Source organism: Haliotis rubra, unplaced genomic scaffold, assembly GCF_003918875.1.
Source record: "Haliotis rubra isolate DU_JTF1 unplaced genomic scaffold, ASM391887v1 Scf380, whole genome shotgun sequence".
Lineage (NCBI taxonomy): Eukaryota > Metazoa > Mollusca > Gastropoda > Lepetellida > Haliotidae > Haliotis > Haliotis rubra.
In genome coordinates, this window is record NW_025767058.1 from 795,962 (window position 1) to 804,552 (window position 8,591).

The window sequence follows — 8,591 nt, forward strand, 5'->3', positions numbered from 1 at the left end:
TATATTTCTTATCAATTGTAATGGGTCACATTAATATTTTTATCAAATGTAATGGAGTCACACACATATTTCTTATCAAATGTAATGGGTTCACACATATATTTTATCAAATGTAATGGGTTCACATTACATAATAATGGCAAGTCTAGATTACGTCGCTTTCTGGAAAAAGAGATCGCTTCTAAGCGCCTTTTATCATATTATATTAATAATATAGCTGCGAGCAGCGATGTAGCGCTCCTTGGCTTTACTTCTTTGGAGCCTTTTGCATCTCTCACATATCTCATGAATGTAGTAATGGTATTAGTTAATATGAATCATATCACTGCTAGTCGAATGCTCTTCGACTGGAAGTACTGGGAGGTCATTAAGTTTCGATAAACTCATCACAAAACCTATTTTCGTACATTAAATAATATCACTTAGGTATCATGAATATCAAAACAGAAGAACCCTTTGTTCAAACAGTCAGAGAAACAGAAAATTTTGTTGCCTCAACTATATAATTTGAAAGGTTCACTGTGACTGACATTATGTGAATCTAAATGCAACGTCACATGTAGCTGACAAGTCGTGATGACTCGATTATTTACAGACCGCGGACATACAGCTTGAATATTGCTGAGTGTGGCGTAAAACTAAACTCACTCACACTCACGCTCACGCAAGTGAACTTGTGATTACACAGCAGTTAAGGTACTTCAGTAGTTTTGCATCAGTATCCATTACACTGTTACACTCGATCTGTTGCAACTGAATTCGTGAATCGAGAGCAGGTATATATACTGGAAATACACCTAAACTCGATACAGGTCACCTATGAAGTTTTAAAATCCATGCAAACAGCACCGAATTGTTAGCAAAAGCGTATTACTCTTCGGGCATTGCAAAGTCGGCGCCTGGTCGTTGTTGAACGATTTTACTAGCGCTTACTTCAGCTAGACCAGAGTTTGCCCCTTAGACCACAGCTACAACTTTTACCCTGACCCGGAACGCTCAATCATTGACAATCTTTAAATACTGCCTAAAGACATAACCCTTACAAAAGATTGAATTACAATGAAGGAATAGCACCTGTACTGCAGTGTATTTTAATTTTGTGTAGCGCTAGCTCTCGTCATTATCAATTGAAATTTACATCGTCTCCCATATCTGCACGTTGACCACGCTTTGCAGTGGTAGTCTCTTTATAGGAGATATCGTCCTTGCGCCTTCCTTCAGACTGTCGCATGCTTTGCACGGGTAATCTGCTGTGCCGTAAATGTCGATGAAACTTATGACACATTCGGCAATGTATCCCTGGGCCGTCGGTGATAAAAAGAAGTCCGTATTTTGTTAAATCTGTCCAAACTTTGGGTTTTTGAATGTAAGCATTATTTATGATCACTGGTACGTTGTTGGAAGACTTTTTGCGTGATGTTTCGCGTGTTGTGCCTGGAGTTGTGAGTCAGTTTGTTTGGCACTCTTTTTCTTTCATTTGGGGCACGTCTCAAACAGTTTTTTTCCCTTTTAGCTCCCATACGTTTTATCCACATGGATAATGTTGAACAGATGTTTTTGATCAGTAAATTTTATGGCGCTCTTCAAAGTTTGAAAGCCGTAGCGCTTGCAGGGTCTTTTGACATAGGACCAAGAACAGAAAATGTTCAACAACCAAAGGCAACTTCAGAACAAGCGTTTAAAGTGTTGTATGTGGTAAGTTTCGTTTGGCACAAAATAGCAAAGTAGCCCGTGAAAGTTTTTTTTGAAGACAACTTTTGCCCAAAAAGTAGCGTCCAATATGGCGGCCATCATATAAACATAGGCACATTTGACGATGCTACTGTGTAGAAACATGCATAGACACAAAGTATGCAACGTTTGAAAGCCGTAGCCCTTGTAGTTTTAGTGCAGCACATTTTGGGAGGTATGCAGTCAGGATTTTGCTGAAAAACATCAACAAAAACTTCAATCCCAAATAGCGTCCAAACGGTGCATTGTAGCGACTTGAGCCGTCCAGGCGAAATTGTAGGCATTTTGATTGCGCATCTGCTCAAGAACTTTGGCACACATTGGAGCATTAGTTTTGGAGATATTTGAATTTGAAATTGAAATTTTTGAATTAATTTTGAATTATCTGCCTCTTTGCTATTGGGCCTACAGCCTAGAGATTTTAAAGCGCGATATCTACACCTCGGTGGGCATCTGGGTGATTTTTGTCAAGGCATTCTGTCCAGCGGTGCTCTCTGTAGCTCTGTTACAAAATACGGCGGAAGAATAAATAATAATAATAATAATAATAACTAGGATTGCCTCCAGGGCAATACTGGCGGTCTTCAGACTTCCCGCATACACCCCCTGTGGCTACCTTCACTTGTACCGTTTCTTTGGACGACAGCTGGAGCGTCCATTACAGATAAAACAAACAGGAACGCATATTCCAACATAAGAAACTAATTTGGCAAAATATACAGATATATACTAAAGGAGACATTCATTAGCGTTAAATGTTGTTGGAAATTGACGAACAGCATCAATTTCCTACACTATTTAAAACATCTACCTACAGATAAAACAAACAGGAACGCATATTCCACCATAAGACACTACTTTGGCAAAATATACAGATATATACTACAGGAGACATTCATTAGCGTTAAATGTAGTTTGAAATTGACGGACAGCATCAATTTCCTACACTATTTAAAACATCTACCTACAGATAAAACAAACAGGAACGCATATTCCAACATAAGAAACTAATTTGGCAAAATATACAGATATATACTACAGGAGACATTCATTAGCGTTAAATGTTGTTGGAAATTGACGAACAGCATCAATTTCCTACACTATTTAAAACATCTACCTACAGATAAAACAAACAGGAATGCATATTCCAACATAAAAAACTAATTTGGCAAAATATACAGATATATATTACAGGAGACATTCATTAGTGTTAAATGTTGTTTGAAATTGACGAACAGCATCAATTTCCTACACTACTTAAAACATCTACTTTCAGGAAATCAAACTGGAATGCATCTGCAAGCAGACGACACTAATCATTTCAGATATACGGAATTGTCAGATGGGCATTTAGAGTGAGTAAGATAGAATTTAACGTCACCTCGGCAATATTTCAGCCATAAAGTGAAGAGACATGGTTTACATAAACAATAAATTTACGTTGCTAAATAATCAGTCATCGAAGAAATCATCTGGAGAAGAGATGGTAGTAGCGGTTGTAGTTGTGGAAGTGGAGGTGGAAGTGGAGGTGGAAGTGGAGGGTTGAGTTACAGCAGTAGTGAGTGGCTGGGAGATGTCCTCCATTGACATGGCAAGCAGAGCCATGTCATCAGCCTCGTCTGATTTTTTTTTCTCAAGTTGTTCCCTGAGATAGGACTGCGTCCTCTCCAGGTTAACAATTCTCTGCGAGAGAATGTCGTTTCTGGCCTGCATGTTACCAACTTGAGTTTGGATGGTGGCCATTTCATTCTCAAACTCCATTTTGAAGTTTGCAACATCCGTACAGCACCTCTGCAGATGGTGGTGCGCTCCATCGTGGTTGCGCTGTGAAAATTTGTACAGCGCAGCACTCATGGACGTGTCCATGTTCTCAAGGAAACCTGATATGTTCGACCTGACATGTTGGAGCATTTGCGGCAGTCTAGGCGTGCTTGGAGGGAGAGACGTTGGGGATGTTTTCAGAACTTTAGGGGGAGTAAGAGAAGGAGCTTGTGAAGATCTTTTAGTTGGGGTGTTTTGAGAGGCCATGTTGTAACTATTCTTGGAACAGAGAAAAAAATGACAGACAAGTGAAGTAACAGTAGAAAATGATAAGACTCAAATCTCACCTGATTAAAATTTTGGCACTGGAATTGATACTACAAACCCAAATATTTTCTATTGCTAATTAATATAAAAAAAATACTCCCAGCTAACCAGCTGGAAAATTAATTAACGACTAGCCAATAAAATTACTATTAAGGACAATGCAAATACTACTACTAAGGACTATAGAAAATTCAACTTAATCCAACACGCACAACAATTAAATAAGTTGTGTTTCAATTAACTACACCGCAGAAAATGACTACAAAGCGAACGTATTACTAAGAGAGAGAAAAACTACAACGTGAACATAACTAAATACTAACAAGCTAGAAACGTAAAGGTAAATACCATGGCGATGTTAACTGGTACACACCCAGTAACTACACCACAGAAATGCAACTACAGAGCGAGCGTAACAAAATACCTAACCAGCTGCAAAACTACTAATACACTAGCCAATACACCGCAGTTCCAACAAATTTTATCTGAGCAGGCGACGCGCACTCAAGCTAGCTGATTACTGGAAAGGACAGCGCGAATGGAGTCAGTGGTATTTATATGTACCGCAAATATATCCGCGAAGCGGTGTGTGTTTTGCCGAATTCCGTGAACGTTCAGCAAGAACCAACTCAAGTTCACAGAAATACACGATCGTTCGCTCAAACACACACCGCTTCGCGGATGATAGCAACCCTCACTTACCCGAGCCTCCCCGCCCAACCCCCTTGCAGCCAGATCAAATTTAGCTCACTTGCGCTTTATCATGTAACATTTTCTGCTGGGCCAGTGACCATGGCCATGTGCGCGTGCCAGAGAGAGAGAGGGGTGGGTGCCCCTTTTTAATGTGGTTTGTTATCATAAAAATGCTGCCCTCAATTCCACAGCGTTAATAGAACTCGAGATTCTTTTCAACTGTGCTTTGCCGGATAGGCACTAAATGTGAACAGTAATAAACGAGCGTTACCCAGTTACCCAAACGCACAACGCATCGCAAATGAAAGGACAAACACACACACACCCTTCTCCCTCCCCCCACTCCCAAACTCCGCACTCCGGGCGGACGCTCTATGTGCATTATTACACCACGGAGGCGGTAAACTTGATGCTTTTCAGTTGTTTGAAATGATGAGATTCACTAGTAATGTCTCTTGTGGTATATATCTGTTAATTAATGAAAATTGAAAATAATACTAAGGCTGAAGAGGTCGTTGTCGGCACGGGCACTACAGATATGTACCTGGCTATAATGGGAATACAGAAACGTACCCTAGGACGATTCTCTGCTCATTGTGTCGTATTCTTAATCGGAACTGTCATGCTGTTGTATTAGATACATTTGATTGCGTTATGTAAGTAATACACAGTAACGGATATTTCGCGATGTATATGAATACCACACCCAATCAGATGGACGGGAACAACTACATGCGGTTTCGGTTTTGGATCGCGGAATATGGACTCGTCTGCCTTTTAGGGTACGTTTTAATGCGTTTGCATTTTTTATTCAACTCTAATTACCATAACAGTATGGCCGACAAATGGTAGAACGTAGGTAGGTATCTATGTTTCAGATCCTTTAAGTAATAAAATGAGTCGTTTTTAGAGGAGCTAAGTATTTCGTTTTGAAGATGAATGAAAGTTTTATCAATCCATGCACATGTATTAGTCGATAGGTTGAGTTTCCATCCTCGTTTTGTCCTAAATCCGTTGTGCCTCTGTGCCCAGCGAAGTGCGACAAAGAACTTGGATTCGCCGGCTAGACGTCGCGCACACCTTGGTATAGTTCAGAGTCGTCTAGTTATATGCTGGACTAGTTTATGTATAGCACGTAATGCACTTCTTGTACGATCTTAACAAACATTTTGTATAAACTTATTCTGCTTATTATTATCATCTCTTAAGTCGTTTTTCACTTTTCATTTCTCGTATCCCGTTGATCAACTCTACATATTTTGTGAAATAGAAGTTTATGTTGAAGACATGTGGCTATTGTGTTAATTCTATAAAATCGTTGACTGTATTACAATTTATCAACATCGTTATTACTATAAACCTACAGTAACATTTCTGGAATTGCTGCTGACAGCCTGTTAGATTGCGACATGTGCTGTGCGCCCTTAATGTCATCTGTAGGTTTGCGTGAGTTTGTACACAATGGCCGTTTGTCGTCTAACACTATATTATGTTTATATGACTTGACAGTATCAGCGATCATAGTGATAGTCGCAAATTCCTAATATCACAGAAACCCATGACGGGAGGGTATAATGTAGTGTTTTTGAGATTAATGTGTCGCTGCTGCAATGCTGCTGACAGAAACGGACTACATGAAAAGCAGGAAAGCACAAACTGGTGCCTCCATGACAGTGTGTTTGAGATTAATTTGGCTGTTGTCAAGAGGTCAAGCGTTATGCCGTCACCGCCAGGCGTTATGGAAATAGAGTTCCCTTTGTTCATGTCGCTTAAATGACGTGAGGGTAAAATGTTTTGACCTCACTTGCAATTGTTTGCCGATTCAGGCGTAATATCATCCGTAAAGCGATGTGCGTTGTGTCGACGCTCGAGTATGTCTTTGAACATTTAATACCGATTCATGTAAACAAAAGTCGAAAATAAACTCAAGTTCTAAGAAGATTCTGCCTGTGTGTTACGTAAATAGAAATTGCTTTGTGAATATCGTTACCATATCGCAAAGGGCAGAATTTTCTTGGAACTTGAGCTGATTCTCAAATTTGTTCTGAATGAAGGAACATGTTTTCGGAACAAAGTATTACCAAAACACTCATCGCTTCGCGGATATTTGTAACGATGGTTATAAATTTCGCCTTCAGGTCAGCCCATTGTCATTGTTTATTTGAACTTGCTAGCTGGTGCGAACGTGGTCTGCTTTGATATAGCTGGTTACAATTGCGGTGTGTACCAATTGTGACTGCATTTACTATATATTAGTTCGTTTTTTATTTCGTTTCCAGCTGGTTAGCTGTGAGTATGTAGTTATTTAGTTGGTGCGCTCGTGACCTGCTTTGATGTAAGTGGTTCCAGTTGCGGTGTGTAGCAATTGTGACTGCATTTACTATATATTATATTGGTTAGTGTTTGATTACGTTTCCAGCTGGTTAGCTGTGAGTATGTAGTTATTGAGTTGGTGCGCTCGTGATCTGCTTTGATGTAAGTGGTTCCAATTGCGGTGTGTAGCAATTGTGACTGCATTTACTATATATTATATTGGTTAGTGTTTGATTACGTTTCCAGCTGGTTAGCTGTGAGTATGTAGTTATTGAGTTGGTGCGCTCGTGACCTGCTTTGATGTAAGTGGTTCCAATTGCGGTGTGTAGCAATTGTGACTGCATTTACTATATATTATATTGGTTAGTGTTTGATTACGTTTCCAGCTGGTTAGTATGTAGTTATTGAGTTGGTGCGCTCGTGACCTGCTTTGATGTAAGTGGTTCCAGTTGCGGTGTGTAGCAATTGTGACTGCATTTACTATATATTATATTGGTTAGTGTTTGATTACGTTTCCAGCTGGTTAGCTGTGAGTATGTAGTTATTGAGTTGGTGCGCTCGTGACCTGCTTTGATGTAAGTGGTTCCAATTGCGGTGTGTAGCAATTGTGACTGCATTTACTATATATTATATTGGTTAGTGTTTGATTACGTTTCCAGCTGGTTAGCTGTGAGTATGTAGTTATTGAGTTGGTGCGCTCGTGACCTGCTTTGATGTAAGTGGTTCCAATTGCGGTGTGTAGCAATTGTGACTGCATTACTATATATTATATTGGTTAGTGTTTGATTACGTTTCCAGCTGGTTAGCTGTGAGTATGTAGTTATTGAGTTGGTGCGCTCGTGACCTGCTTTGATGTAAGTGGTTCCAATTGCGGTGTGTAGCAATTGTGACTGCATTTACTATATATTATATTGGTTAGTGTTTGATTACGTTTCCAGCCAGCTGGTGAGTATGTAGTTATTGAGTTGGTGCGCTCGTGACCTGCTTTGATGTAAGTGGTTCCAATTGCGGTGTGTAGCAATTGTGACTGCATTTACTATATATTATATTGGTTAGTGTTTGATTACGTTTCCAGCTGGTTAGTATGTAGTTATTGAGTTGGTGCGCTCGTGACCTGCTTTGATGTAAGTGGTTCCAATTGCGGTGTGTAGCAATTGTGACTGCATTTACTATATATTATATTGGTTAGTGTTTGATTACGTTTCCAGCTGGTTAGCTGTGAGTATGTAGTTATTGAGTTGGTGCGCTCGTGACCTGCTTTGATGTAAGTGGTTCCAATTGCGGTGTGTAGCAATTGTGACTGCATTTACTATATATTATATTGGTTAGTGTTTGATTACGTTTCCAGCTGGTTAGCTGTGAGTATGTAGTTATTGAGTTGGTGCGCTCGTGACCTGCTTTGATGTAAGTGGTTCCAATTGCGGTGTGTAGCAATTGTGACTGCATTTACTATATATTATATTGGTTAGTGTTTGATTACGTTTCCAGCTGGGAGTATGTAGTTATTGAGTTGGTGCGCTCGTGACCTGCTTTGATGTAAGTGGTTCCAATTGCGGTGTGTAGCAATTGTGACTGCATTTACTATATATTATATTGGTTAGTGTTTGATTACGTTTCCAGCTGGTTAGTATGTAGTTATTGAGTTGGTGCGCTCGTGACCTGCTTTGATGTAAGTGGTTCCAATTGCGGTGTGTAGCAATTGTGACTGCATTTACTATATATTATATTGGTTAGTGTTTGATTACGTTTCCAGCTGGTTAGTATGT